Here is a 22119-nt window from a genome sequence, read left to right as displayed (position 1 = left end):
GTTGTGGTAACATATGCTCTAATTTTAAATTTTCATTTCTGTGTTTTCCATAAAATAAGTACTGTCAAATTTGCTCATGCAAGAAGTTGAATCACAAGTGATTAAGGGTCATCTAAGCTAAACCATATTATGTAAATGCTTATTAAATTATACTTATAAAAAGTAATTCATTTTATCTACATAATTGTGTAAACTGAACAAAACACTAGTAATGATTGGGTGTGTATAGAAAGAGGTGGCTAAATTCTGCACAGTAAGTTTTGCCATTACAGAATCACAAAAGCCTAAGGTTAGTCTTGCTTGGAGATAACATACGTCTTCTGTAAAGCAAAATAAGGAAGAAAATGTTGCCTCAACTTTACAGATCCTGCAAGGTAGAACGGCTGAACTCCTTGAGAATTGTCCTATTTCCTGACATGGTTCAGAAAATATTCAACAGTTGAGTTGTTTTCAGGAGGAAGAGTAGTCACGAAACATGGTGACGGTTTGTATCACCTAGGCATCCCATGTGTCCAAGAAAGGATCAAGTTATAGCTATATCAGTGCACATACAGCAAGCCAGACAGAAGTATTCCAATACAAGATGTTCTTGCAAGAAATAACCACGGACAGAGTGATTACTGGGACAAGCTAATTATTCAGCAGAATTGAGTAACAAATCACTATTTGATGCAGCTCCAGACTATACACTATTATAATAAATACTGTTATTAACCATGATTATGCATTATCTCTAATGAAGAAGCTTCAAATGAAGGAGCTTGCAAATTAGCTGTGTCCTACATCTCAGAGCCAACAAAGGAATCTTAGAAGTCTTCTGCTACCAATTTGCAAAAAGATTGGTCCAATAAGATGCTGATGACACTTCTTCCATTAAGAAAACAAAAGATGCCATCAAGATGTGGTGCTGCAATTTTAAACTGTTACTGATGTGTTTCTTTTGGACTATGACTGCTCTTGGTGTAATTTAGCACTGTGACTGTCATTTACAGAAGAAACTGATTGCTACTTTCGGTGACTGCCTCAACTCATCATCCTCTCATTACTACCATTATTATTAGAATAGTCATAGACAAATTGATCACACTGTCCCAACTATTCAGAAAAAAAAAAGAGAATTTCTAAGTTTCACAGATTAAAGCTGATGTAGACTGAACTAAATTGCCTTTGATTCAAGGCCCAGCTGAAATTGCAATGCAAAAAAAACCTACTAGTTTTTATTAAAGAGTAAGTTTTCACAGTAGTGTCCTGTTAGAAAGTAATTTGAATTCTTTCTGAAGAATGAAATCAAAATAGTATCAGTTTTCCTCAGACTAAATGATAGCAGACAAAGAATTTAAATGAAGGAAACAGTCTCTGGAGGGGTGTCCTCTAAAACGGTGAAGAACTAATCCAAACAATCAGAATTACACCGATTCAATGCTGCTGAGGCTTACTACAGTATGTGCTAGTGACAGTAGGAGCATCATATTCCTTTTTTCCAGTTACAATCTTGGTCTTGATAAAACCAAGACTAGTTCAAGGAGTTAAAAATTAAGCCACATACAAAGTTAAGGATCCTCTTTTTAGTAAGCACAGAAAACATTTCTTATGATAAAAAAAGGGTTGGATGAACTGTGGGGAAAAAAAGGTCTTTTTGGCCATTTGAGTTTTTAGAACCCCTCTCCCCCTCTTTGCAGCACAACCAGCAGCTCCACGAATGGATTACCCAAAAAGAAGCTTTACTAATTTGAACAAGTTTCATACAACTGGTAAAGCATAGATGGCTCTTCATTGGGCAACACATACGCAAAAACATTCAAGCAACTGTTTTATACACTGCTCTTTCCCTTTTGCATCACATGCAAGGAATTTTCCTGAAATATCCTCTGAATGCAAGACTATTATTGCTATCACCTGCAGGTCCAAAAGTAGCATGGCATTTTCAAAGAGATGTTGCCAACACCTGTGAATTCCAGTATTTTGGTTATAGGCTCCTGCTTTTACCACAAACTTGGTCCATTTTCAGACATTCAGCAGCCCAGTGCAAACAGCAGTAGCTCCAAGAACAAACTAAGCCCTGAGCTTTTCAGAAATAAAAAAGAAAGAGAAAACAAAGAAAAAAACAAAAAAAAAAATCACCAAGCAAAACTCAAGTTGCCATATTGACTTTACGTTTGCACGTGTGGAATATCAACAGTGACAACAAAAGGAAACACAGAGTCCAACTCCTGCATTTCGATAGATATTTCTCAGCTGTCATGGCATTACCCAATTGACTCACTTCAATCGCATAGAAACACACATCTATCTTATTTACCAGGGATGCGTTAGAAAAGGCAGAACCCATCTTGTCACTGTAATGCTGTTTATGTGGAATAAAACCAAGTTTGCAGATCAAACAAGTGAAAGGAGTCAATATGAGGAAAAAGCATTGGCTCCTGTAGAGAAAGCACCAACTCCTGTCATGTTTCATGTTTCCTTTGTCTTTAGATCATGAAAGAAGGAGAAGAAATACTTGAATAGGAATTATCTAAGTGTTTTAACAGGGAAGTATAATCTGAGAGGTACAAATAATTAAACTAAGAACTACAGATAAGAGCAAAGCATAAATAGAATTTTTTTTTTTTTATGACAAATCCATATTGGGGTGAAGCTATGAGGTTGGTATTTATGCCGAGAGTACATAGACTCTTTGTAATAAAGCACAAGGGATACTCCTGGTACTCTGAAGAACTATTGTAAAAAAACACATACACAAGGAGAAGCATGCACGGAAAATATTTAAAACCACAAAAGAGCTCAAACACTCAGTTTTATGTTATCTGGTTTGACAGATTGAGAAGGTGAAATGCTTTGCCATCTCCCCAGTCCCTTCTGCTTTGCCATTTAGTACTCTGCATTTCTTTTTATTATGCACACAGAAAAACTAAGTCAGATTGAAATAAGTGACCAGAAACTATTTCACTTTTCTCTACAGATATTCCCATTTTATATTACCATCAGATCCTGACACTGAAAAAGAAAGCCTAGTTTTATTTCATATGGGCTGTTATAGACACCTGCTACTCAGAATATACTATTCAAATTATTCTCCTATGCTTTTAACTGGATAAATACAGCCAGAGGAAAGTGTTTGTTCAAGCCTCATAGAAAGAGAGGGAGTTATAGGTAAAAACTGCATATGTAAGATACAGAAATTCATGCAAATCAAGCAATATCTCAGACCCCAGTCTTACAAGCTCATATCCAAAAGTCTACAGCTAAAAAATAAGCAAACAAACCCAAACAAAAAAACATACAACAAATCTTTCACATGAGTGTTACTGCTATGTAATTTGTTGGGTAAATTCGAAGGCATAGTCAGGGCAAAGTTCCTCCTTTAAAGCAAAGTCTGTACAATTACTCCTAGAAGCAGAAATAGTGCAGTAAAGTTTATTTTCACTATGAGAATGCCAGTACCTGGACCATGACAGCAGCCAAGGTTAGTTTTACCTTTCCTCACTTGGAGTGAACACCAGGTATCCCTGAACAATACATTGTCTCACAGTGGTTTCTTTAACACTGGTGATGCGCAAGGGGAAAAAAAAAGAAGTCTGTTCTTCACAGGGAGAGAGATAAAGCATGTACATCTCCAAAACACACCTCCCTTTTCTCTTTGCCTATCACAAAGCTTTTCTTAAAAGCATGGAGTGAGTCACTTGCCAGATACATCTATCTAATGCACTAGGAAGAAACAAAATGTTTTGCAACAGCCTTGGTAAACTGGTAGTCAGAGATTTAACATAAACACAAATCACTGCGGTATCACAGAAATTAAAAAAAGTTACTTTAATAGCAAAGATTGTATTTCAATTGTTTATTAGGCTTTTTCAGATAGTTATGAGCATCGAGATGGTTAGCAAACCCCCAGTAGGAATTTTTTTCCCTCCAAGCTAAATGTTCTAAGGAAACATAACCCACTGGGGTTTTTCGTTAGCTTTCTGTGGTATGTTTTCAAACATTCACCCTTTTATTATTATAGTTCTTGAGGACAGCTCATAAAAAGATTATGAGGAACTGCTTTCTCTAAAAGTTGACCGACATTGTTTCAAGGAAAAGCACGTTAAATACCGTAGTAAATCCAGTTAGTGTTTCACCACACGTTTAAAGTCTCTTTACATCCAAGTAAAAAGCCACTGAGACTACAAGCAAAGAATACTACCAAGTTCTAGGCTTGTGAAATGGGCTTACTGAATTATGACACAAAATCCCTGTCAAGATGACTTCAGTTTTCACATGACTTTTTCACCACGGTTTAGTAACCTCTACAATATTTTAGGCAAAAAGCTTGGCTCTTCCAAAAAGAAAAGGTAAATACACAAACTTTCAAGATGAACCGAGTTGCTACTGCTATTTATTAAACCAGTAGCTGTGATGTGCAAAGGAACTCCTGCTACGATTTTAAAAAATTTGGCTTGTATGACATGCTTATAGCTGCACACCTGCCCCTTTGTTACACAGAGATAGTCTACTACCTTAAACGCCAAGTCTGTGGAACAAGACTTTCATCAATGAAACGCGGTTGCTTAACGACTTAATGGAGACAGACCATTAGCTCACAAAACAGCGTCGGTTTGTCTAACCAGAAAAAAAGTAAAATTATCCCAGTGGGATAGAAAGGGAGGCTAGTAAGGAGAAGAAAGGAAATGTCAAGCACACGAGCAGGATTGGGATATGCCGAAGTTGGCGGGACAGAAAGACAAGACATACCTTTCCTCAGCGCTGCCCCTCTCTATCTCCCGACTCACATCACCGCTCTGCGCATGAGAGTGGTCTTCACAGAAGCTGCACATACAGCACAGGCTGGCCCACAGCCAGCTGAGTGACTTCAACTGCTCCATATTAATACGGCCACAGAAGCAACAGGCAGGGGACAGCAAGAGAAAATGGAGGGAGTTGCACCCTTCGCCCAGCTCCCCCACTCACTGCCGGGAGGCAGCTGAGCGAGAAACCAGCTCACTCACGCGGGACCGGCACTGGAGCATTATCGACGCTGGCACCTGCAGGCACCTAACGCAGGCCGCGATTTGGCTCAAAACAAACAGAAAAAAACCCCAACAACCCAGGCAGACATCCCCCTTCCCTGCTAGGTAGCTGTCACTGTTCAAACACCAAGGTATTTACAAGGCAACGGGACCCAGCCTCCTCAGCCTCACCACAGTAAGCAGCTCAAGGTGCACCAGCCTTGGATCGAGCACCTCACAGAGGCACCTGACAAGCAGAACTTCTTCATGGTAAAGGCTAAGTTTAAAGAGAGAGATTTTTAAAAGGCCTTGAAAGTTTCATAGAGTGATAAAACGCACTAAATTCCTGTGATAAATTATCTTGCACATTCTGAGCTATTTCCTGATACACGAGCTGTTCAGTCAAAAACTTAAAGGTCAAATTTGCATCAATAGCCTCGCCAAGAAGTTTTCTACAGAGAAAAGAGGGGAGGAGGAAAGACCAGAGAAGCAGACATGACAATGAGAAACCAGTATCTATATTTTATGCAAGATAAAGTCACATGCAGTGCAGAATCAGCCTGAAGAGATAAGTTATTAGCCTTGTTTTAATCAATATGCTTGAAGTCTTTCTAATTAGTGACATTTATTCCTTTCTCCAGTGTTACTTGGAAGGTCTTCTTTCTTTAAGAAGAGGGGAGGGGGATTACTGACTGTCTCAATTTTAATCTTTCCTCACACTCCCACACAGAGAACTTTTTTTTCCTTAAGGACACTTCACAAGTACTTCATTATGTCAGATTTTTTTTTTTTTGCCCAGTATATATAAACCAGTTACTCGCCATATTTAACTTATTCAAGCTGCAGCCAAGCATCTTGCCACGGAAGTTCAAAACTAGGCACATTGCTGCTAAGATCTCAGAATACTTAAGTTATAACAGCATGCTTAAGCAAGCAAACACATGAAAATGCTAAATGTAATTTCTTACCTATGTCACTTGCAGATTTCTAATGAGCCCACATGTTTTTTTTTAACATTTCCTGTTAATGAAGGAGAAATGGAAGCACCTGTACCTTCTAGAACCAGCATGTACCAATAAGAAAACTGAAAATCTTAATTACTCAAACCTGTCTAGTTCACAATTAATCAAGAATGCATAACATTAAAAGGTCCCACATTCAACCAGCTGGTATTTTAGCAAGATGATATTCATATTAAAGCTGATACACTACCACATTCAGATGGGGAAGAAAAAAAAAGCACAGCCACATGCATGCCTTATTTTCACACCTCATACTGTCAATAAAGCCTCTCAAGAACAAAACATTCAAAAAGGAAAACCCTGTCTCTTAATGCAACCTGGCACTGTGATTTGCAAAGTAAACAGAACAGCATTTAAAGCTGTTACAGCTTAGTACTAGTTTTGCAGTGATCAAACCATCATGAGCTATGCACAACTAATATCCAGGAAGAAAGACTTCTCAGCAGCACAGCTTCCAGGCTGCCACTCCATCCCCCTCAGCTTCTCCACCTGAGAAAACCTGCAAGGTAGGTACCCAGCATCACTTCGGCGTGTCACATACCAGTGCAGCTCTGCTGCCTGGTACACGAGGCACAGAGAGCCTTAACTCCGTTCAGCCCTTCCCTCCCCACTGCAGTAGCAGGGGAAGACCAAGAACCCAGCACTTTTTCCACAGCTTGCTTCAGCTTTCCCCTGTAAAGTCACCATTTACCCCTGGGACAGGGATTTAGCCCTGAAAAAAACCCCATGTTACCGTCAGGTGCTGTGATCCACCAGAAAATATTACTGAAATTCCCCAAGAGAACAGATTCAGCCCAGCTGACAGCAACTGTAGGTCTGAATGACATATTAAAAAGCAATCAAGCTGATTACATTATGCATCAAAACATGGTTAAGTGGTACGGTTTTGCTGCAACATTAAAAGAACATCTGATCTTCCTCTGAAGAAATACAGTTTAATTGTCAAGATAAAGGCAAGGAAAAAAGGATAAAAACCGCAATGGAAGAAACAGTTTTTCTTCAGTAGTTTCTGGATTATAAGGCTAAGGCTTCCCACACCAAGTGAAAGCAAAGGGTGAATTTAGTGACCTTGCCTTAGGCAGATGGAAGAGACTGTAACATTACAAAGTTCTCCTATTCCTTTTGGGTTTTTTTTGTTTGTTTTCTTAGGTGCAAGTTATTCCCGCCACTCCCTTCTCACCAGGTGTAGGTTCACTTCTAAAGCTCCCAATAAACCACCTCTCCTCTCAAGCACACCTTTTTGCTGTTGCAGGCCAGCTACTCTCCAAGTTTCTATACTCAGAGACCAAAATAAGAACAAAAGCTTCTGTCTGAAGGAGAAACATTCATCAAGTCATGAGAAGAGAAATCCAGCAGAGATAAGCAACAGCAGAGAAAGAAGTTTGTCTGTATATCTTGTTCTGCAAAACCATTTTTTCTTAAAATGTCATTCAACAAGACAGCAAAGAGCTCCATTGTGGATGTGCTATATTTCTACTGCAGACAAAAAAAAAAAAGTAAAAATACGTACACACGCATTCCCCCATAGCAACTGCAAACACTGGGTGGTGACAGACTTGTAGAAGGACCACTTTGCTCCAGAAAAGGGAGGAGAAGGTTATGAGGAAAGGATGCTGTCAGAACTTCACCTGCCTTTCCAAATGCAAAGGGTGCACTAGACCCAAATAATAAATTTTTGAGCCCTGGTAAGTTCAATCTGAGAAGCATCTGCTGGAGATACCAGCCAGCCACCAACCAGGTGTCCTGAGTTCCTCAGCAACAGTGACAATATCCACAACATGATGTGGATTACCTTAGATGGCTCTTGCTTATCCACTTTGACAATATAGCACAGTGATTTCAGATGGGAGCTCTCCTGTTACTTTTAAATGAAGACTTTACACTTCAAGTATCTTCCAAGTTTTGGATGCTTGACTTAGAGACAGCATTAGTTTAAGTCAAAACAGCTGCAGAGAGAAACACCTTACAAGTTTGTACACACTTCTGCATACCTTTGCATTAGTACTTTCAAATTGGTATGGTTTTTTGTCTTTGAAGGCATAGATAAACTTACAGAGTAATATTGTGAATGTTGAATTTATGCTTGGATTCAATGCAGGGTAAAGATTAATTAGAAATATAAAAGTATACTTTGTTAGATCACCACCAAGTCTATCTAGGAACCTCACAAAGCTCCAGGACTACTTCTGAGGCTCAACTACCATAGCCCATGGGACAAGTGAAGTAGTCCTCAGGTGATCGGCAGCCACACGTCCATCACTCACATGGCATTTGGACCAGCAAGCATTTACCAGCCCACAGTCTACTTTTAGAACTACTTTTTTTTTTTCCTGTTTTTAACCCAAAAGGGTTTTGCTGATTCCTCTTATGATGAGTGATGCCACAAGACAACTCCCAAGACACTAAGGCACACTCTCATAAGCATTGCAATTCCAAAATGCAGAATTTCACGGGCAGCCAAGAAGATACAACAGGAATGAAACAGATGGAACAATTAATGCAAGACTTTTCTCCCAACATACTGTTGTCAGTCCGTGGGTCCTATACACAGCCTTGCATCACATCTGTGGAATAAAAAGCAAAAAAGTAATTTTCCAAGGAAAAAAAGATTATGTCCCGCAAAGCTCTCCACAGACAGCAGAGGAGTAGATGACTCCTCTTTCTGCACAGCAAGAAAGAGACTACCAAAGAAGCAGTTACATCGGACAGCATGCCAACAGGAAAGGTTTCACATTTCAGCATTGCCAGAAAAAAACCCCAAACACCTCTAAACAAACATAACAAAAAAGGAAATTCTGCTTCCATGCATCAGGCCCGAGCAGGAATATTCACTAATGAAGGCTTCTGAGTCAAGTAATAACTTCAACAGAAAAGTTCTTCCAAGTTAGTTTTTGAGTTATTCACAGTTAAAGTCTCTGCATTTTATATCACGATCCAACTAATGAAATTCCTTCCAAAACCCCACCCTTCCCTCCATGCCAAAAGTTCACAAATTTGAAATTCTAGCCCCATCCTGGATTAACAATTCACTGCTCTGTCACCAAGTCATATTTCGCAACCAGCCTTTAATGTACTTATAGCAAGAACCGTCTATAAAATCCTATAGCTGCCAAGACCTGCTCCGATGCTCCCACTCCACTTGCTCCCACTCTTGTTCAAGACTCCAGTGCAGCCTGAAGGCAGACACGGGAAAGGACATCTCTGCCAGGAGGCCAGGTATTTTTCTGCTACGGCTACCAAGGTATCTATCGATTTGAATTGAAAGATTCACAGCATGTCAGTAAGTCTGAAATGGAATCAATAAAGTTATTTGTCTCATTTCATTCTTCCCTCATGAATTAAGGAAAAGCTATTAATCAGAGATCAGTCCATCAGTATACTACTGCAAGACACTGCAGATCATGTAACTTTTGGTGTATACACTGATGATAATACATGAAGAAATCCTCCAGAGCATAGAACTCACAGTTATAAAAAAATACAAAGTTTCTCTACTCTAAGAGTGTGCTAGTGTCTATATGTTCTTAAATACTTTAAAATTTATTCCTGTAGATAGTTCTTTCTGAGAAGGCTTGTCAATAGCAAAATTGATTTCTGAACACGAGGAGAGAAAGCTGTAGACAATCTGAAATTAAAGACTAGTAACAATTTATTTTTTTTACTTCTAATTATTTCTTACATGCTAGTATGAAATTCAAAGATAAAAATTTTAAATAGCAAAGAAGCTATTTGGAAGCAAAGCTCTTAGGAAACAACATGACAAAGGAAGTATATTTATAGGTCTGCAAACAGGGGGAAAAAAAAAAAAATCACTGAAGCAGCTGCATGGCTCTCGCATAGCGAACAAAAAAAAAAAAAACCACCACAATTAAAAAAGGAGGAAAAGGCAGTCAGGGAAGAAAGTAAAGTAGTTTAAAACAAAGGCTTCAGTACTTAACTTATTCCTATCTCAGGTTATTGTGAAAGTGGGGGGGAGGGTGGTTTGTTGGTTTGGTGGGATTTTGGGGGTTTTTTGGTTTGGTGTGTTGGGTTTTTTTTACTTTAGAACTAGTGTGGTTTTTTTTTTTCTACCTGATCCAGTTTTCATAAGTGCCTTTCCCAGTTTTCATAATTAAACCCATTAAATAAATAATTATACGGCTATGACGCATGTTGCTATGGCAAGGATTGCGATAGCAAAGATTCAAGCTTTTATGACTTCACTACAAGGTCACATAGAAGCCTGTGAACAAGAAAAATGTGTGGTGAAAAAGGTTACTTCCATTAACATCAACTGCAAGGAAAGATACTAAGCTGAAGCACGTGTCTGCACTCCGGAGAGTGGTCTGAAGCACAAGTGTTTCATTTTTCACTCCAGTCTCCACAGCAAGTCACAGAAGGAAGAGAAATGTGACTACTGACTATCTCATCCTGCTGGCTTTGTCTGAACAGTATGTTAGCACAACCCTCAAACAGTGCACGAGGCCCCAGGGCCACATACATTTATTTGCCCGCTAACCCAGTTGAATGCTCTTTTGCCTTTCAAAGTATCCATAAAAATACTACAAGACTGTGATCTTTAAAGAGCGTGCAATTCCTCAGCTACCTTTAAAGGCGAGGCCTTCCCATAGGAACGCGGGCATCTTCTGCGCCCGCCGTTCCCACCAGCAAAGCACAAGTCCAACCCAGGCGGGAGAGACGCAACAAGGCGCACAAGGAGATCTGCGGTGCCAGCCCAAAGTGGGTGTGCAGGCACGTTCAGGGGGCTCCAAACAGTCAGCTGCACTTGGTAGCTGTGCGGTGGTCTCCTCAGAAGGCAATATCCAGGGTAAGACAGGGCCCCAGAGAGGTCTTAGCTGGGACAGAAGAGCAGCGAGCAGCCTTCAGCCCTACACTGGACAGGGTTTAGGGAGAAGACGACAACCTGCCCTCAGATTATCAACCAAATTTCCTCCGAATACAGCTGGAAAGCCCTGCACTTCACGGTCACTGAAGGCCACAACTTGCGTTATGAGAAAGAAGCTGCCTGTTGGCCAGCAGCTATTCACAGCACGGTGCTGCTGGCATGGCGTCAGCCCTTTGGGTGACAAACGCCGCCGCGCCTCAGATGCACAACCACCAGTTTCAAAGGAAAAGCATAACTAAGTTAAAGCTAAAGGTGCCTCTAACTTGTTACTATTTTTACCAGTAAATCTTGTCCTAAAAATATTTGCGTGGGGGAGGAGGAAAAAAAAGAGGATTTAGTGGGGTGTCAACTAAAAAGTTCTAATCAAATACATACATGTGTTTGAAGGCAAATAAACCACTTTGATGCTGCTTCATGGTGAAGTCTACAACTTAGCATAGAGGATGAAGCACACGGACTTTCACATTAAGAGAAGAGGTGGGAGATTCAAAATTAGAGATGAAGAAAGCACACACTTGTACTGAACTTTCAAAACAAGTTATTCCAGTTTAACATTTTTCTTCCTGAACTGACGTAGCATAAATAAGAACCAATGAACTAATGAAATGCAAAGCTTATCCTGAAGCATGAAAGTATTATAATTGTGCTGTGCTTTGCTAATTTTAGAAGACGAAAAAGAATGACTATACTATAATAAGTCAAATGTAAATACACAAGGCCATCCAATCACCCATAGTGCGTTCAGCCCACATTATTCAATTCTTCTCCACGTCTTCTCAATTTAAGGCAGTAAGATCAGCAAGCAATTCCTCTATGACCTCCAGTTTGCTAGATAAACAAATCTATTCTACCCCAGAGAAAAGTTTACCAATCACAAATGTCCCCTACTTTGAGGCTGAACTGCCTGTAGCTTTCTCCACCCAAGACACACAGAAATGTCAGACAGTGCAATAAAGAAGTGTGAAGTCTAGCATCTTCACCGTGCCCCAAGCCCCTCGTCTCCACCATCACCTCTCGATCCCAGGGGAAAGCCAGATTTTCATCACTATGGTACCCACACACTAGGCTAGCATCAGTGTAGCCTGAAGACTGCAGTTTCTTACATGACACTCAAAACAATTGGACTGAAAATGGAAATAATTAAAAAAAACACCTACTGGGAAGTTTCAAACAAGGGAACATCTTCCACTCTAACCACTATTTCCAGTTAAAAATCACTATGGGTCATGACCTCTCCTGTTATAAAAGCCAGCATTTTGCACAAACCTTCTTCCAGTAAGACAGATTAAGAAGGTCAGATAATTACACGGAAAAATTGAGATAAAAGCCACAAGCTAACCTACACATGAGTATATGCTTACTATCTCTGCTTTAAGTTACCTTGCAAAACTCTGGCCAATCTAGCCCAAGCAAACCATGACATGCACATTAGGAAGGCTATCAAATAGTAAAAAATCAGGAAACCCCAAGATTATGAAGCTGTGTTTCCTTTCAACCTTTTGGTAGAATGGGGTGAGCAGAAGAGAAAAAATAATCTGGAAATGTTTTGTTTCAGTGGAGCTGTATTTTTAGTCTTATGAAGATATTTTACTATTGTTTTCATGTTAAAATTAAAATATCTAATTTTCTTACTGTGACAGAAATAACAGTCAAATATTTCTGTTTTATTAAAACCCTTTTCTAAAAAGGTCATTAAATCAATCGGTTATAATGAAATATTTCAATTCATCTAGATAGCATTTCTGATATGACTCTTATTGGAACCTTTAACTTTCTTGTTTAAGAAACTTCAGGTTCTTAGAGACACACAGATGTTACATGCTAATGTTCAAAACAGACAACAAAAAGCAATTCTAAGCATAAAGACACCCCAACTTCTACAACAGATGAGATTCTATAGCTTAAGCAGTTCTCATGAACAAAACTGGCAAAAAAAGTTAACTGCAAAACTTATTTCATGTTATTCTGCTTAAGAGAATACCAATCAACATACAATAGCTCTGATTAACTGGCTTACTTAAAGAATTCTTTACTAAATTTTCTTGAGTATTAACTCACTAAGCTTAGTCCAAGAGGAAAAGAAAAAAAGTAACTGCAACAATTTTCCTTAGCATTGAGTGTGTTATGCTGAATGACTATTACATTCTTTTCACACTAGATCTTCTCAGTGAAACAAGTTGTTCATAGTAGCTATGTTATATGAAACACCAAAAATATTCCTATGATGAATTCCAAATCACCAACAGACCAAGAAGGCAGTGAGCTTTGGGGGAGGTGGTGGTTTTTAAGAAAAATAAAATAATAAAAAAAAAAACCACCTCACTTGATACAAACTGTCCATCAATACAAACATTTTATGGCTTTCAGAATAAGCCCAAAAACATCAATAAGAAAATCTTCAACTTCCATTTACCTTCCTAAGGAACTCAGGCCCTGCCCCCTCCCCCCCCCTTTTGATTTATTTTTTAAATACATAGGGATGGTTACGATATTTTTTGAGTATGTCCAATTTCCCACAATCTGCAAAAAAGTGATATCACCATTATGAGGTGTGTCTCAAAAGCATATAGATTTCATATGCCTTAAATGTGTCATACCACAGGGGCATATTTTGTTAATGCTATGTAAGATATTACAGTATATTCACTTAGCTCTGCAGACTTTAACCACACTCACCTAACAAGACAGGCGAGTTTGGCTTATACAATACGTAAACAAGCCTTAGAGCAAACATGCAGTAGAACAAGTTGAAACATTGGTTACATTAGTTAAACCTCATTACACCTGAGTAGCCTCTTCATTTCCAGTTATTCCCATTAAGAACACTGCAGGTTAGCAGAAAATAACAAGTCATCACCTTCTCCATGCCCCCGTTCCAGGAATACCTTGCACCGACGGATGCAGCACAACAATTGTCAGAGTGCACAAACGGCTCTGGACCACTTCCAGGTTCCTTTCACACCTATATGCAGACAGCTCTATCTTTTTCCCCCAAGCACAGTCATTGCAAAACTCAAACATACACGCCGATCGGTTTTAACTCAATCAGCAGCAGCCTTTGGTACCCTGAACTACGTCGGTACGTGCAGGACGCTGGTGAGGTGGCTCAAGCAACTACTTCCTCTGGGACAGCGACAGGCTTGGATTATGTGATGGCATTTGGGATAGATACAGAGATTCCCTCCTGTGCACAGTAATGAATTCTATTTGGTCTCACATCATTTTTAAAGACCTGTGAAAACAGAAAGCAGTAGCCCCAGTGGTCATATCACCACTGTAAAGGCATCTCCCAGCTCCAAATCACTTCAGGCTCGCCTGACACAGGTTGGGAGAAGAATACCTGACAGAGGCTCAGCCCAGGGAAGACAAGACTGATGCTCTAAGGAAGCACTCAGACTCCAAAGCTTTTTACCCTGTTCAGATGAGGGAATACATGTGGTAGATTCTGCTGGCTTCAGGATTTGGGTGGGTTTTTCAAATATATTCATTTTACTATTAGAGAAGTGAGATCATCAAACGAAATAAAATTTGGCTTTATAGTTAAAATCGCACTCTTTCGGGGTCAGCTTTCACATTTGTGTTTGCTTTTATATCGCAATGGAATTTGAATCATGTATGCTATTTGGGTCTTTACTGAAGGATGACCACAAAGAAACTTTACAGCTGATACAGAAGACAGCAGCATATCTTGGCAGTGCTCTTAACAGAGCACAGATAATTCCCATGGTCTCCAGTCTGGATTCTGTCAATTGTGTCTATGCACAAATTCAAACCATTTCAGCTTTAATGGCTTTCCATATAGGCAAAAGTCCTAGCTACAAAGTAATCCCTCACTCTACACAGATTAGACTAAAAAAGAACAATTATGTTTAAAGCCTGCTACATGCTTTCCAAGCAAAGAGAGAGGTGGGACCGCTTTTCAGTGTTAATTGTCCTGAAAACATCATCCACAGATCCTTCCCTCAGTGATGTACAATCTCCAATAGAAGACAGAAGCAAAATGGGGAAAATAGTTATTTTGGTTATTGTGTTCTATAAGGCATTCATGTCCATTTAGTGTGTTGGAGGGAGGATTACAGTTGTCATTTTTAAACATAACAAATAATACCATGTCAAAAAATAACATGCCCTGAGTAACAAGTATATTCAATGCTAACATCCTCCTTGTCCGCAACCAAAACTTACCTAACTTCTAGACATAGGAGCACTTCATACAAATGCACAAGTGAATGAATAACCTACAAATCCTTTGTACACATAACAGAAGAAATTAGCCTTAATTAAGAACTGAATGGAAAAAATACTCAAATTCTAACAGTTCATAAACAGTTTAATCAGCTCACCCCAAACTTAGCACAAAGTTTAAAACCAAAGAGATACATCCGTTAGAGCAGGAAAAATAATGAGATATAAGTCTCTATAGAGGTACAGTGCAGTTATGAAAGGCTTTAAATACAACCTTCAAGTAGTCCAAATTTTATGAACTTACGAAGAAAATAGTTGTTGCATTTAGAGATATACAATATGGTTAGCAAGTGTGACCAAAAAATGACACCAGCCATAGTTGGCTGTGTCTGCAAAAAGTCTACATGCCCACCCAATGGCGAATTGGGCCATGCCAATCTACATGTTCCTGGAATAGGCAACTCTTGTGGTCAAGAGACTTAATCATTAAGAAAATGTGGGTATATTTTAAAGGAAAAGAGAATGTGAACTGCAAAGGCAACAGAGGATAGACTTCATTTGGTAGCAAAACATTAACAATAGCAGTATAGAGAAGACAAGTCAGAGAAGAGGCAGAATTTGGAACAGACTGAAGCATGTGCCATTGGTGTAAAGCTTACATAAAATGAGTATGGGAAGCCATCCATGGACCAGTCAATGGCAAGAAAGAACCACGATGAAGAGTTACAAGCTCCAGAAGCTGCAGATCCCCAAGGGAAAGCGAGACAAAAAGGAAAAAAAAAAAAAAAAGACAAAAGAAAAAAAAAACTACTACCTTTTAGTGGAGACATGAATCAAGTTACCAGAGTAGTGAGGTATAGTGTCACAAGGCTGAATACAAGAGATCAAGCAAGGACTTATTGATTATTGCTAAAGTGAATAAAGATGAAAGGGGAAAAAATATAAAGAATGAATGAACTATTGACATAAGAATCAGCTTGGAAAAGGTCACCCATAGGCCTCTGCAGACATCTGTAAAAGTCATGAGGAAAGACTGAACCACGGCTTCCCAAACGTGGGGATGTACCAGTAGATAGTTTTCTGGGAAGGCTCTTGGCTCTGAATTTTGCTCCTGCCTCCCCCTTAGAGATGACCTCCTGGGCATACTGCAAGGTTTATTTATTTACCCAGGTTTTTGCCTGAAGGATATAGGGATGGGTGTGAAGATTTTCCTATTAAGAAGGCAAAGAGATACCTTTTGTTGGTGCATCACTAATTTCTAAGCTGTTCAAATTGTTTTAATTACTATATACACACCAAGAGGTTATGTTAGAAGCTGAAAAATATACATTGTGCTTTATTATATTTAGAATATATACTTGGACATTGAGGTAAATTCTACCACACTCAGTAGAAGTTCAACATGTTCTCTCAAATGATTTCTTTAACAATACTTAATTTTTAACCCAGAACTGTAACAAACTTAGGACTCTCTCATTTTGTCTTTTTTACATTAAGATAATACACGACTAACAGCTAGAGTTCAAGCAGTACATCCTTGTTATAACATACATACCCGAAACAAAGTTACTGAATTATGCTGCTGAAATCTTAAAGATTGGTTTGATTCTGCCTAATCTTCACAATACGCCCTTGGGCAAGCCTGTGAAATTATTCTTGTAAATCAAAACCTACAATCCTGCAATCACATGTCCATCTGGGGACCTTTTTCCACAGATGAATAAGAAGTTGAATGCTACTGGGGAATAACTGCAGTTCAGAGGAACTATTACTTTTTTCCAATGAGTCTCTTTTTACCTACATAGCCAGTAGTTTAGGGATCTGTTAAAAATAATTAATCGGTGTGGGACGCTGCACTTCTTCACAAAAAGCCAAGATTAACACATTGAGTCAACAACTTCTATTTTGAAATAGTTTAATTCTCTAAGGAGATGACTGCTTTCCCTAAATGATGCAGACATGTCTGCTGTTGTCTGGGCCAATTCAGAGGCTTGTTATTCACTAGTAGGCTGATTTCAAAATCGGACTACCCCTTCAGAAAGTTGCAGAGACTATGACATCACATTTATGATAATTTATTGCACAATTACAGTGGCTACATCCCTGGATTTTATTTCGTGGGAAAGCATGTCTCTACTATAGTCTCAACCATTTTCTTGGCTTATGCCTGCTCGCAGAGTTACAAGTTTTGGTATAAAGCTTAGCATGATTTTTTTTTCATAGCACTATAAAGGTGTTTTATAGCAACTTAAGGCTGTGTAGTTCAGTTTCCTGGAGAAATATTTGCACTTTAAATTGAGACTTACTGGAATTTCACAAGCAACTCACAGAAGCACTGCTTAACTATTTGCTAAAGATCACACAACCCTCCACCAGATTTTACTTTAATACTACTTATAACTTCATAAAGAAACAAAAAGCCCAACATCCTTTGAGAAGGCAAGATCGCCATCTCCTTAGATGAATGGCAATACTGCAATCAATGAAATTCAAGGCAAGAGTATAATTTAATAACCTCAAGTTCAAATGAAAAGATTTGCACGCTAATGTGATATTTATCAGCTAGAACTGATAAAATAGCACTGTGGAACATTGCAAGACAACTTAAAGTAATGCAAATCATTGAAAAAATGGGGTTTGTTATACTTTGGTCAGTGTTATCTTCATTCTAACCAGAAATACTTTACATTACAAGCTTAAATTAAAAGGCAATAGTAGACAGGTCCTGTAATACTGTAATTACAGGACCCAACCCTTACATTTTTGCTTCTGATTCAGCAAAAAACTTTCACCATACAGTGTACAAAGGACACAAAAGTATTTTCTAAGCTATTTAACATGGCATTTATTTGAATATGGACTACTTAGTTTCAAGAATTTGGAAATGCGTGTAACAAACATGAATAAAAATATTTTCATACAGTTGTTTCCACATTCGGTTCCCATGTGGTACAGTGTTCTTAAGAAATAGGTTGCCATCATTTTAGACTAGACTACAATATAAACAGGTTACTGTGTCCTATTACACTTCTTTCTTGCCAATTCCCTATCATTGCTCATTACCCAAATTGCACCCCCAAGAAAACTGGTTTCATACTCCAAGTACAAAAAACTCATTTCAACCCCAACCATAGGGATCAGTAAGTCCTCCCACTGCTGTGAAAAGAAATTTAAATTCTTTCATTACACACAGGCAAATCATGTAAGTAGGCGATGGCAACAGAAAGGGTACCCAACCCATTCACAACTTCTAAGACAAGCTACCAGGTCCAAATACCTCTCAAACTTATCTTTCTGAGGAACTCCATCCTTTCCTTTAACTGACCAAATGAGAACAAATGGCACAAAGGAAAACCCTGTGCCCCTGTGCATACGCAGCCTCTCAGCCAGCAGAAACTGGAACACGAAGCATTCCTACAGCACGTAACAGCAGGGTTCTTTTGCTTCAACTCCCTTTTCTGAAATAGGTATTAAACTAGACTAGAGTAATATTCTGTTGCTTTGTTTTGTTGGCACAACCTGCCAATTTTTTTTTTTTTTTTTAAAGTCATCTGCATGGAGAATATGCTTCCCATGCTATATGCAACACAGTCAAAAATCAAGGTAAGTTGTAACTGTTGAAGGTGCTTGCTCTATCTTTTACAAGAAAGTACAATTAAGAAGTAAGTATAACATTCAGGGTGTTCTTACCTCATCTAGTACCTAAATATTACCTCACCTTACCTAAATATATTGGACTTATTCTCATCTTCTTCCCATCTTAGTAGGGAGAATCATAGGGAAGTGAGGATGGATGGATGGATGGGAAGGTACAAATGGAAAGTTGCCAAAACAAGGGCTGGTGTCTCCATTTACCAACTTAAGGCCATTTCACAGTTCCACATGTAGTTGCAGTGTAGGAGCTGTAGTGTTCAGCACACTGTGAGGCTGGTCTATCATAATTCAAGACAAATTTTCCCCATAAAGGACAGAAACCAGCAAAAAGAGTGTGCGAGTGCATTGGGAGAGGTGGGGAGCCCCGTGGGTGTTAGCTGTGTCTTCTATGCATCATTCTGGACTCACAGTCAATTAAAAAATAAAATTAAGGATTTTCAAAGCTTAGAAATAAGAGTATGAATAGGAAAAGTGGGGATGACACACTCATATTTTGCAGCTTTTACAGACATGGCCTCAGAGGTCCGGCAGGCTGATGGAGGCAGACCACGCGTCCCAAAGCGCCACTTGCCATGCAGTGAAAGAATCCAAAAAATGAGCAAAGCCCTAGCGTTAGACCAGACAGTGCTTATCACAAGTGACTGGTTAAACGGCAGACACCATGTATCTCAGCAGCGTACATACATGCAAGGTATGACAGAGAGGAGAAGAGGCAACACCAAGAGCAGGAAAAACTGAGGCAACCTAGTTGCTACTGCTGCTAACTCCAGAAGCTCGTAACCCACTGTTTCTACTCTGTTTGTATCATCTGCTACCATTCACCTGCTTGTCCTGATCAGCCGAGCAGCTACCTCAGTTTAGAAGATTGGAAAGAGAAGGAAATCAGTTGGCCACCTAAGTGTGCAGTGAGCAGCTTATCCAACCTGTACACAACTGAATTAGCTTCCCAAGCACATTGCCAGAGGGACATCCCCCACCACCTTCATGAATACAACTTCGACGTTTGGAAAGGTGCCAGGAGTAAAATGTTTGTTTACTGCAGGCAGGAAGAACTACCTATGATTCAGACATTAGGAAGTGACAGGAAGGACTAAATTATGCAATTTACAAGTAGGAAAATAAACACCAAATAGTTGCAACGGGAGGGAGGAGGAGGAAAGGACATGAGAGACAGAAGTTTTGGACCTTCTCTCTCACTTGTGCAGAGCTGAAGCGATCATCGCAGCAGGAGGCCCCTGTAGGATTTCTTCGCCTTTTAACCCTCATCCTAGAGCCCCTGGCCAGGGACTTTCCTTCTTAGCACTAAGTAAGAAACATCTGTCCAGTTCAGTCTCCCAGTTGGAAAGGACAGATCATGGTCTTCCTTATTCCCTATTTTGTTTAAGGAAACAGATTTTAGAGAGGAGCACTCCATCTGCCCTCCCTTTAAACAACAGCTACCAGAAGCAAAGGAGCAGACAGAAAGAAGGCTCATTTTCCAGCCAGCTAAAGGAGGTAGGAATATATATAAGCTCTGTCAGATGCTGGTCACAGAGATTGATAGAAAAACATCTTCCTGTAAGCAGAAAGCAGGAGAAGCACCCTGATGGGAATAGTGCTGCCTTCCCAGCAGTTGTTGGAAGCAATCAAGCATCTCAGCAGTGTTGCTTACGACTTTGCACCTCCCCTCCGCAGTTTGTAAGATCGACTCTCAGCAGTACATACCTAGCAAAAGTTTTAAGTTTGTTAAATTGCGGTAATAGTCTGCATAATTAACATGCCCATTCCAAGGCTAAAACAGCAAACAAGAAGATTTGAGTCAAAGTAGTCATGGCTGCACTGTAAGAAAACACCGAAGAATGTTATCAAATTTATGTAATGATGATGGTGCCTCCCTTATATAATCAGTAAAGATCTTCCTGCCACTCTCTTTATAAATCAGACAATAAATTTCTGCCTTTTTTTTTTTTTTTTTCTTTCTCTGGAGCTGCAGAGATTCACAGATGAACAGAGCCATCAGGTCAAGGAAAAAACGCAAAGTGAATTAACTTAGCACCGAAGTACACACCATAGCAGAAAACTCTGTAGTTACTCATCCTGGGACAAAGTTACCCTGGGATGAAACCAGGGTTAAGTTTCCCAATTTACATTAATGAGTCATTTGTATGCCACTCTGCACTTTTTATCTTTGCCCCCCACCCCATTTCTCCCTTCCCCAAAACTCCAGAAAGGAAAAAACCAGGTTTTATCTTAGTAATGACTGACTCCTGAGTGCGTGTAAGTGCGTTCTGTCTGCCGATAGACCTTTAGTAGCGAAGAGTAACTTACTTAAGTTATTTTTCATAGTGCTGACAAGCTTATGCAATTTAACTTCATTTATGCACGCAGACAACTGAATTAGATAGGTCACAACTAAGAGCATAACATGACCTCAGCTTTAAGGGCATTATTTCACACTGAGTAACAAGTCACTAGACTGCAAAACTTATCTACATAGTGTGATGCAAATCATTTTAGCAATAATCGTGTAGAAATAGTAAATGGAAATGCATTAGAACATGCAAGATTCAGGAGGATACACTTACTGTTATACCCTATAACTTTAAGAAGTGCAAGAGTAGGTATTTCCCTTGGCAACAGGGAAGGATTTTGTATACAAAAAGTTTATCTAATGCCACGCAGCATAACATGTAATTGAAAGAAAGAAACATTTCTTTAAGGAAGTGCACCACAAGAAATCATAGAAATACATGACAAGTGATATATTCAAAAGGGGTAAGTTTTTGTCAGTTTGTGGCTTAAATCTCAAATGAAGTTCATATAGATCACTACTTTCTAGGAAAGCAGAATTGCCAGATGGGATCACGCCCATAGCCTACCTCTGACACTCCTGGCATGTCAGCAGAACTAAGAAAAGACCGGATCGCATAGGTGAACCAAAGGACCTGGTTACAACATGACATTTTAGAAGTCTCCTCCTGTCACACCCCAGACCTCCAAGTGCTCACGCTTACAGCTGGGGGATTCTCTCCAAGCCCCCTGGAATCTCCTGTATTCATTACGTGGCAGAGTGCTCCACTGCCTCATCTGTCCTAGGAAACACCAGTCTCTTCTGTTTCAAACTGCACTCAATACCCTCCCCTCTTAACCTCCCTCTTCCTTTTTTTTTTTTTTATTTAAACTACGCAAGGAGAAATTGCCAGTTGACCTCAAGTCCATGCATTACTTTGACATCCTCCTTCTCAGTTGCCTCTTGATAAAAAGAACCCAATATTAATCCTTACAGTAACCACTAGGAGCATCAGATAAATTATCCCCACCATCTCTTTCCTAACATCCTCCTTACTTTTCAGTGTTTGCTTGGAAGGGGCAGACTTGCTGTCAGTATTTCATCATATTTTTAAGGACC

General features: G+C 39.4%; 1 protein-coding gene across 4 annotated transcripts in view; it reads right to left on the bottom strand.

Moving 5' to 3' along the window:
- The window catches only part of GAB1 (GRB2 associated binding protein 1), a 101638-nt gene that overhangs the window by 69966 nt on the left and 9553 nt on the right, over window positions 1–22119 (bottom strand). The window contains exon 1 of one of the 4 annotated variants that reach the window (XM_075751216.1): window positions 4732–4757. The exons of the other annotated variants lie outside the window; for them this stretch is intronic. The gene's annotated coding sequence lies outside the window, so the exon portion shown is untranslated. Of the gene's footprint in view, window positions 1–4731; window positions 4758–22119 lie in introns of those variants that run through there. 4 annotated transcript variants of the gene reach the window in all.

The sequence above is a fragment of the Balearica regulorum genome, chromosome 4 (genome assembly GCF_011004875.1).
Source record: "Balearica regulorum gibbericeps isolate bBalReg1 chromosome 4, bBalReg1.pri, whole genome shotgun sequence".
Classification (NCBI taxonomy): Eukaryota; Metazoa; Chordata; class Aves; order Gruiformes; family Gruidae; genus Balearica; species Balearica regulorum.
The sequence above is the reverse complement of the archived record's forward strand: the minus strand, read 5'-3'. Positions and strand labels throughout refer to the sequence as shown.